The sequence below is a fragment of the Macrobrachium nipponense genome, chromosome 44, assembly GCF_015104395.2.
Source record: "Macrobrachium nipponense isolate FS-2020 chromosome 44, ASM1510439v2, whole genome shotgun sequence".
NCBI classification, from domain to species: domain Eukaryota; kingdom Metazoa; phylum Arthropoda; class Malacostraca; order Decapoda; family Palaemonidae; genus Macrobrachium; species Macrobrachium nipponense.
The window spans coordinates 6,978,532-6,988,531 of NC_087221.1; positions in this window are offsets into that span (position 1 = coordinate 6,978,532).

The window sequence follows — 10,000 nt, forward strand, 5'->3', positions numbered from 1 at the left end:
TTGGGTCCCACTCTTAAGGACGTTGTCCGCTTTGGCTTGCCCTTTCAATCAATTGAAGTGAGCCTGAATCGCCCTCATTCTGGGAATGTCCTTTCATGAGAAACTTGTGTATAATGGAATCAAGGTCCAGATTATTTACTGCATATAAGTAGAGAGCTAACATAAACTTGTTTTTCTGCTGACCACCGCAATTGTCTGAATAAAAAATAATATCCTTCTTACCAGTTTCACAAACTTTATGGATATAGTCAAGAACACAAGAACCAAGTTCATTTACTCCACGATGCCCATTGGATTCATCCCAGACATAACACTCACAATTGTTAGATTTCAAGTCATAAAGTGTAAAATTCAAAACATTTAACTTGGATTTGTAGTAAAACAGGGATACATCTCCTTTGGGCAGTTGGAATGCAGCTTGCAAATCATAAACAGCTACAGCAGCATTTGATGATACTTTATCACTAGCTTTTTCAGATCTCGACAATTTTTTTTCAACTTGGTGCTGATCATACTTCTCTTGCAGACTATTTTTTTCAGTTTTACTTGCATTTTCAAAGGTTGCACATGTGTCACATTGATCTTTTTTCGGGGTGAAAAAAGAAATATTGTAATCTTCAGTGAACACCTTGTAGAACATAGAGTAGTTCCCAAACGGTGCATTATTCTCTTTGCATTTTGAAACATAATCTCTATGGATATCAGCAACAGTCTTGCTTCCGTCAATGAAAACTCTCGATGTATTAGCCCTGAGGTAATGACTCTCAATTTTTGGAATGGAATCAATATGAGCCTTCATTCAGTCCTTGATACCTTCATCAACGGTGTGGTGATTACTGTGCTTACCTTTCAGATCATTTTCAATCAAATTTCCACAAACTTTATTCTTCTTTTCCAGGACTGTGCGGATAGGGCGGTATCATTGAATATCTAATGGGGTTTGTTTATAAAAAACAGTTTACCAAGCCCTAACTTCTTCCTTCATTCAAATTTGAAATAAAAAGCTTGTTGTTTAGGCTTTCATTTGTTGTCTTGTACCTACCGACACGAAAAAACTAATACAATTTGATCAATTGCATAAGCAATAAACTGTCTTTGTTTGTCAATATCACCCAATTCCCAGTAGGATGCAAATATGGACATTCTTTGTTTTTCAGTAAATTTCATTGAGCACCTCAACCTACATTTTTTCCTGCAAGGCGGCTTTACTTTTCTTTCTTCCCATTCTTTTCTCTCTTTGGTATGCATTACATACCGTTTTCCTTCATTTCGTAGTTTTTTCTGGAGACTTCGCCCCCAATTTTCAGGTCGTTTCTTCCTTTTCGAACCTCTTTTAGCTGGGCTCTCTAATTCTTTGGTGACCTTATTTCCAAGTGTAGCAGCGTCACTATTTCCATGTCTAGCAGCATCACTATTTCCAAGTGTAGCAGCGTCACTATTTCCAAGTCTAGCAGCATCGCTATTTCCAAGTGTAGCAGCGTCACTATTTCCAAGTGTAGCAGCGTCAAAATTTTGATTCAGAGAAGAGTCATCGTCATTACTATCAACTCCTTCTGAATCTTTGTCATAATTTGGTTCATAGTTCTTATCTGCAACTGAATCATCAGAGTCTAGCACATCTGGTGATGCTGCATGAGTTGATGATGAACTGCTCTTTGACGAAGATGATGAGGAACTGCTGCTGCTTGATGAAGAGGTACTGCTTGATGTAGAACTATGCCTTGATAATGAACTTTCACCTGAAATTCTGCACTGCATTGTCGGCATCTCTACACTCTTGGTGTTCTGGGAAGAACTTGGTGGTGTCTCGTGTTGGTTTGCTAGGACTTCGACATTCTTTCCTGCAACAATGTAAGCAACATAATTATTATGTAACATGTATTCTCTACAGTAATGATGTCAATTATAATTATTATACTTGCATTACGTAGGGGATATTTTAAAGGTCAAATTTTTTATCATCGTTGATTTAATTATATGAAATAATAGACAAATCTTAATCCTTCAGCAGCTTACCTGACTCAGAGACATTTTCAGTCACTTCAGTCTCCTGCGATGATGCCTCTTTTGTTTTTTCCACCGATTTCAATGCCAACTGTAACAGTTGTTTACCTCGACTAGTCATATTTACCTGTATTAAGATCAATTATATTGATTTTTAGGGCAATCACTCAAACTTTTATGCCTTAGTAAATGTCTTAACTGTAGCTTTAAACTTATCCTAGTAACATACTTTGTTGTAAGAACGACATAATCAAATATGTATCATGACTGAAATATGCAATTCTGAACAGTTTTGTTTCAATAATGTCATAAATATACTTAGATCTAATTTCATATAGTCAAGCGTCTGCTTGCTTGGTTGTAAGAATGACACAAAACAAAATATTTCGATTGCACGTACACTCTTTACTTTCAACAACGTCATATTTTGATATATGTAGGCAAGAAATTGAATAAATATTGTTTCAATATCGCATTAAGTCTAAATAATTCACTGTTCAACAAAAAGTTATGATATGAAACAATTACTAACCTCGTCAGAACACTGTCATAATAAGAAATATGTCACTGTTGCAGAAACAATAACGATGCTTTCTCTACAACAGTCAAGACGCAACTGAAATACAATACTATGACAACCAAACGATAAGTTTGAATTTAAATGAGTCACTATGCCTTGAGCGACATCTAGCGGCCAGTTTTGCTACTAGAGTTATGGCGTTCTTACCACAAATAAATATAGAAAATGGCAAATTCAGTGGTATAAATAACTCAAAATCTTCAATTTTTGAGTTATGTCATTGTTGAAATGAATGAGCGATTTATTTATTTATTTTTATTCATTATTTTTATTTATTTATTTTTATTTCTTTATTTTTGTTTATTTATTTTTATTTATTATTTTTTTATTTATTTATTCATTTTTATTTATTTATTTATAACTAATTTATTTATTTTTATTTATTTTATTTATTTTTCTTTTTATTTATTTTTTCATATTTTTTTTTTATTTATTTATTTATTTTTTTTATTTTACTTTTTTCTTTATTTATTTATTTATATTTTTATTTATTTTTTTATTTATATTTATTTTATTGTGTTTATTTTTCTTTTTTATTTATTCATTTATTTTTATTTATTTATTTATGCATTTTTATTTATTTTATTTATTTATTTTTATTTTTATTTATTTTTTATATTTTTATTTATTTATTTATTATTTTTTTTATTTATTTATTTACTTTTATTTATTATTTTTTATTTATTTATCTATTTTTATTTATTTATTTTTATTTATTTATTTATTTTTATTTAATAATTTTGTTCATTTATATTTTTGATTTATTTTTTATTTATTTTTATTTATTTTTATTTATTTTTATTTATTTTTATTATTTTTATTAATCAATTTATTTATTTTTATTATTAATTTTTAAAATTATTTATTCATTTATTTATTTTATTTATTTATTTTATTTCATTTATTTATATTTTTATTTATTTATTTATTTTTATTTTTTATTTACTTTTTCTCTTTAATGTTTTTTATTTTGATTTATTTATTTTCTTTAATATTTTTTTATTTGGATTTATTCATTTGGATTTATTTTTATTTATTCATAGTTGTTTTTATTTATTTATTTATTTAATTTTATTTTTTTTAATTATTTTTTTTCTATTTATTTTATTTTTATTTATTTTTTTATTTATTTATTTTGTTTATTTTTTTATTTTTTATTTATTTATTTATTTAATTATTTTATTTATTTTTATTTTTATTTATTTTTATTTATTAATTTTTTTTTTTTTTTTTTTTTTTTTTTATCTATTTATTTTATTTTTATATATTAATTTATTTTCATTTGATTTGATTTTTATTTATTTATTTATTATGTTTATTTATTTATTTATTTTTATGTTATTTTATCTTTATTTTTTTAAAAAAAAAAAATGTTAATTTTAATTTAATTTCTTTCTTCTTTATTTTTATTTATATATTTTTATTTCTATTAATTTTTATTATTTATTTTTATTTTATTTATTTATTTTAAAAATTTATTTATTAAATTTTTATTTTTTTTATTTGTTTTTTATTTTTATTTATTTTTATTTTTGTTTATTTATTTATTTTTATTCCATTTATTTATTTTATTTTATTTAATTTTATTTTTATTTATTTTATTTATTTTTTATTTTTTTTCAATTTATTTTTTAATTTAATTTTATTAATTTATTTGATTTATTTTTCTTTATTTATTTTTTTTATTATTTATTTTTTTCATTTATTTATTCATTTATTTATATTTTTTATTTATTATTTATTTTTTTGTTTTTATTTCTATTTTATTATTTATTTATATTTATTTATTATTTTTATGTTATTTATTTTTAGATATTTTTTTAAATTCATTTTATTTATTATTTTTATTTGGATTTATTTTTATTTTTTATTTATTTATTTATTTATTTTTTTATTTATTTATTTTTTTAAATTTTTCATTTATTTTTTCTCTTTAATATTTTTTATTTTGACTTATTTATTTTCTTTAATATTTTTTATTTTGATTGATTTATTTGGATTTATTTTATTTATTTATAGTGTTTATTTATTTATTAACTTAATTTTATTTTTTTATTTATTTACTTTTTTTCTATTTATTTATTTCCTTATTTTTATTTATTTATTTTTATTTATTTATTTTGATTTTTTATATTTATTTATTTATTTTTATTTATTTTATATTATTTATTTATTTATTTATTTATTTATTTTTTTATTTATTTATTTATTTATTTATTTATTTATTTTTATTTTTTTATTTATTTATTTTATTAATTAATTTATTTATTTCTATTTGTTTATTTTTATTTGTTTATTATTTATTTTTATTTTTATTTATTGATTTTTTTTAATTTTTGTTTATTTTTTTTATTTATTTTTTTTATTTATATATTTTTTATTTATTTATTTTTTTATTTTATTTTTTATTTTATTTTATTTATATATTTTTATTCATTTATTATTTATTATTTATTTATTTATTTATTTATTTTTGTCTATTTTTATTTATATATTTTTATTTATTTATTTGTTTTACTATTTATTTATTTATTTATTTTTATTTATTTATTTATTTTTATGTATTTATTTATTTCATTTATTTTATTTTTATTTATTTATTTATTTCTATATATTTTTTATTTTTATTTATTTATTTATTTTATTTTTATTTATTTATTTAATTTTATTTTTATTTATTTATTTATTTTTATTTATTTATTTATTTTAATTTATTTATTTATTTTTATTTATTTATTTATTTTTATTTATTTCTTTTATTTTTAAAATTATTTATTTTATTTCATTTTTTTTTATTTTTATTCATTTATTTATTTATTTATTATTTTTATATATTTATTTATTTTTATTTATTTTTATTTTTATTTTTTTTTATTTTTATTAATTAATTTTTATTTTTTATTTTCAATTATTTACTTATTTTATTTATTCAGTTATTTAGTTTATTTTATTTTCATTTGTTATTTATTTATTTTTATTTATTGTCACTTATTTTTATTTAATTTAAGTTAGTTTTTTTATTTTTATTTTTACTCCTTAATATTTTTTTATTTTGATTTATTTATTTTCTTTAATATTTTTTATTTATTTATATATTTTTATTTATTTCTTATTATGTACTTTTATTTCTTTTTAATTTATTTTTATTTTTTTTATTTCATCATTTCTATTATTTATTTATTTTTATTTATTTATTCATTCATTTTTATTCTTTATTTTATTTTATTTATTTTATCGATTTCAGTTTATGGATTTTTATTTATTATTTTTTTCTTTTTTCATTTTTTTTTCTTTATTTATGGTATTTTTATTTTTATTTATTTTATTTATTTTTATTTATGCGATTTATTTTTTGTTTTCTTTAATTTTAATTTATATTTATTTATTTTTATTTATTTATTTGTTATTTTTTTTTATTTATTTCTTATTTTTCTTTAATTTTTATTTTTCTTTTGTTTTTATTTATTTTATTTTTTGGTTTATTAATTTTTTTTTATTATAATTTTTTATTTGTTTTATTTCTTTCTATTTTTGTTTTTATTTATTTTAATTTTAATTTTGTTTAAATTTATTTTTATTTATTTATTTATTTATTTTTATTTTAATTTATTTATTTTTATTTATTTTTTTATTATTTTGATTTATTCTTTTTTCAATTTTTGTTTATTTATTTTCTTTTTTATTTCTTTATTTAGTTTTTTTTTTTAATTTATTTGATTTTTATTTTTATTATTTGTTTATTTTTATGTATTTTTATTCATTTATTTATTTTTATTTTTTTGTTATTTTTATTTATTTATTTTATCTATTTATAAAATTTTATTTATTTATTTTTATTTTTTTTTTATTTTTTGTTTTTTTTATTTTTTTTTACCTATTTATTTTTTTTTACTTATTCATTTCATTTATTTATTTTATTTAATTTTATTTATTTTTATTGATTTTTTTTTATTTTTTTTTATTTATTGTTATTTATCTTTATTTATTTTATTTAGTTTTATGTATTATTTAGTTTTGATTTATTTTTATTTATTTATTTATACTCTATTTTTATATTTATTTGTATTTATTTTTTATTTCTTTTATTTTTATTTAATTATTTATTTTTATTTATTTATTCTTTATTTTTTTTTATTATCTATTTATTTTATTTATTTATTTATTTTTTATTTTTTTCTTTAATATTTTTTATTTTCATTTATATTTTTGGATTTATTTTTATTTATATTTGTTTTATTTATTTATTTATTTTATTTCATTTTATTTTTTATGTTTATTTTATCTATTTTATTTATTTTTTTTTATTTTTTTTTTATTTTTTTTTTATTTTTACTTATTTATTTTTTTATTTATTTTCATTTATTCATTTTAATTTTTTATTTTTATTTATTTATTTTAATTTAATTTATTTTATTATTTTTTTAATTATTTTTTTATATTTTTTGTTTTGTTTATTTATTTTTATTTATTTATTTATTTATTTATTATTGGATAATGAATATAACAAAAAAAAACAGCTAAATAATAAATAATTTCCAATATGATATTTTTAGGACTTTTGTTTTTGATGACAGATTTCTATTTCAAAAATTATTTTTTACAGTATTTTAATTTTTTTTGTACATGTTTGAGAGTTTGTTCCTATTTTTGATGGATGATTTTTGTTTCTAAAATCATTCAGAAAATTGGCTAAATTAAGAGAATGTATTTCAAATTAAAATCAGTTAAAAAATTAATTTCAATTCACTAATTTGATAGCTTTTCCCTCTTTTTGATGACTGATTTTTATATCAAAAATTATTTTAAAAATTGCCTTGAAATAGAACGTAAACTTGTTTTAAAAATACGTCTATATATTTGTGCAAAATATTATTGAGTATATTTCTTTTTTAATTTTGGCTATTTTTTGTTTCAAAAATCAATATAAAAATTCGCTAAAAAAAGGGGGAAAACGGAATAAATACAGTATTTTAAGAATTTTCGCCCTTATTTCGATAACTGATTTTTATTTAAAAAATAATTTAATACAAATATGAAAATGAATATAACATTAAAATTTAGACAAAAGCTAAAATCACTTATCAAAAAGCTGCCCCCCCCCAAAAAAAAATATTGTATATAAATTCAAATAAGGTTTTTAGTTTCATTTTTTGTCCTTTTTTATGCGATTTTCATAATTAGTCATCAAAATGGGGTGAAAAACTCCCAAAAATTTTAGTTCATAATTATTTTTTTAAAGCCTTCTTTTATGTTATATTCCTTGTCCTAATTTAGGTAATTTTCGAAATAATTATGGAAACAGAAGTCAGAATTAAATCAAATGCAAAATTATCATAAATTTTGTATTTTTTTCCTCCTTTTTAGGTGATTTTTATAATGATTCTTGACACAAAAATCTTGCATAAAAAAATGAAAACAAACTCTCAAAAATTGTGTACCAAAATTGAAACTTTTTTAAAATGTATGTGGTTTTTTAAAAGATTTTTGAAAAAAAAATCACACATCTAAAGGTGGACTAAACCGCGTTAAATATTTCATTTAAATTGATATATATTTTAAGCTTTTTTCAGTTTAATTTTTCTTAGCATTTTTATGATGAATTTAGAAACAAAAAGACAACAACCTAAAAATATTGTGCAAAAACTGGAATATTTATTAAAACTTTTTATGCTATATTTCTTGTCCCATTTTTAGGCGATTTTTATCATTATATTTGAAAAATAATCAGTCATAAAAATGAGTGTACAATCCAAAAATTAAATAATTATTTTAACATGTCTATTTGAAATTCATTCCTTTTTGTGATGGATGATTTTTGCTTCAAAAATTATTTAGAAAATTGGCTAAAATTAGGACAATGAACTTCAAATTAAGAGCAGTTTGTAAAAGGTTTAATTTGAATCTAATATTTTTAATATTTTGCCTGATTTTTGATGACTGACTTTTATTTCGAAAATTATTTCAAAAAACACCTGAAATTCTGGCAATAAATGTAACAAAATCATTTATGAAATATATAAATTTTTGCATAATATTCTTGAGAGTTTTTACCTCCTTTATTTTGGTGATTTTTGTATCAAAAATAAATAGAAGAATAGCCTGAAAAAGGGAGGTGGGCGAAGAAAACAATTTTTTTATCTTTCAATTTAAATACTATATTTTCCGCTGTCACCAAATAAGAGGGCCAAACTCCCAAAAAGGGAGCCAATAAGCCCAAAGATATTGCATTTAAAAATTACATATTTTTAGAGCTTTTCTCTGTTTCATTTTTTAAACTATTTAAAAAGAAAATTTATAATGATTAATTGAAACAGAAAACAGCCACCAAAGTAAGCGGTAAAATTTACACATTTTTTATTTCTTTTCATGTTACATTAATCAATCTACTACAAATTTAGGCGATTTTTTAATTGATTTTTGAAATAAAAATTAGTCACCTAAGAGAGGGTAAAACTCCTAAAGAAAAATGTATCAAAAAGATGAAAAACTTTAAGATTTTGTACTAAAATTGAAATATTGTTTTAAACTTTTTAAGTTACGTTTATTTTCATATATTTAGCGATTTTTAAAAGCCTTTTGAAACAAAAAAAAAATCACTCATTAGATAGAGGTCATAATCTAAAATAAAATATTGTATTTAATTTGGAATATGTTTAAATGTTTTTGTGTTTCACTAATTTTTTAGTTGTTTTTATAATTAATTTTTATCAACAAACAGCCTTAACAAAGGGGAAAAAACTCAAAAATTTATATGTTTTAAATTATTATGTGCTATTCATTGCCCTATTTTATGCCAATTTTTAAATAATTTTTCAAATAAAAATTAGTCCTAAAAAACAGTATATTTATTAAAAATATTGTATTCAAATTAAATTCTTTTTTAAACTGCTTTTAAATCATTTGAAAATCGCATAAATTTTGACAATTAATGTACCATAAAAATGTGAAACAAATATATTTTAATTTAAATAAACTATTTATGGTAAAATATTGTATCTAAATTGAAATATTTAAGGCTTTTTTAGGAATCTTTTTTGTCTTTTTATAAGTTTAATACACAATTAGTGGTAAAATATTATACATAAATTAAAATCATTTTTAAAGCTTTTTAGGTCTCTTATTTTGTCCTTTTTTTTTATTCAAATACACTATTTATGGTAAAATTGAAATATTTTTGAAGCTTTCTTAGGTTTCTTTTTTTAAGCAATTTTTGGAATAGTTTTTTAAACAAAAATCCACCAACAAAGAGAGGAAAAACTCAAAAATACTATGCAAAAATTGAAATTATTTTAAAACTTGTCGTGTTTTTACATGATTTTCGTTATCAAAATCAGTCATAAGAAAGAAGGCAAAACTCCCAAAATATTGTATCTAAACTGTATTTTTTTAAACTGTTTATTTTAAATTCATTGTGTT